This window comes from Bison bison, unplaced genomic scaffold (genome assembly GCF_000754665.1).
Source record: "Bison bison bison isolate TAMUID 2011002044 unplaced genomic scaffold, Bison_UMD1.0 scf7180017855043, whole genome shotgun sequence".
Lineage (NCBI taxonomy): Eukaryota > Metazoa > Chordata > Mammalia > Artiodactyla > Bovidae > Bison > Bison bison.
This window is the reverse complement of record NW_011485616.1, coordinates 453-1,302: the sequence shown is the minus strand read 5'-3', so window position 1 is coordinate 1,302 and position 850 is coordinate 453.

Below are 850 nucleotides of genomic sequence, written 5' to 3'. Positions count from 1 at the left end.
TAGCCTGACAAATGGGCTGCCCATTAATTTAATATTCATGTGGTGGCCCTGGGCTCTTGGAGATAGAAGGGTCCTTGGAGGAATTTAAAATTTGAGCCCTCATCTTGCTAATGTGAAAAAGAAGCCTCCTCATTTTTTTTCGTGGTTCCCTTACATTTCAAATGTCAAAATTTGGGAGCCAGAGTATCAGAAAGGCAGGCCTATTTACACAGTCTGATAAGATATACATTGTTCCAAATTGCAAACCCATTTCAGGTTTGAAAATTCTAGCGCCTCTGCTGTATGCCAGAGGAACAGAATTCTTTATCAAAACTGGAATTGTTGAGCATCTCATCATGGCTGTCCTATCTGAGGCTTGCCACATCTCTGAAGCACTCTTGGGGCAGGGCACAGGTATCTCCTTGTTCAGGAGTCCCTCATTCCTTCACATTCACTAACCCTTCCCCAGAACAGGTGAATGTTCTTGACTAGGGGGAAATTCCTATCTCTTCAAATCATCAGTTATCTTGCTCAACTTAACAGATGAGCTCAAGAGAGAATAAGTTAACCAAGACCCTACAGGTACTGATAGGTCAATGGATAAGTTCTTTCTCATTTTAAAAACATATATCTTATTAAAATAGTTAGATATTAAGAAATTTTATTATAATTTAATTTACTTCCTTCTCCTATTCCTAACCAGTTTCACTTATAATTAAAAGTTATATCTTTTAATGTTGTGAGATAATTAAATATTACAACACATTATAGGATATTATGTAAGAATCTGTTAAAAATGTCTCCATGACAAAGATTTCCAAGTCCCAGCTAATGGCCTATTTTTATACAGTGTGTGTATTTCTCTTATAAC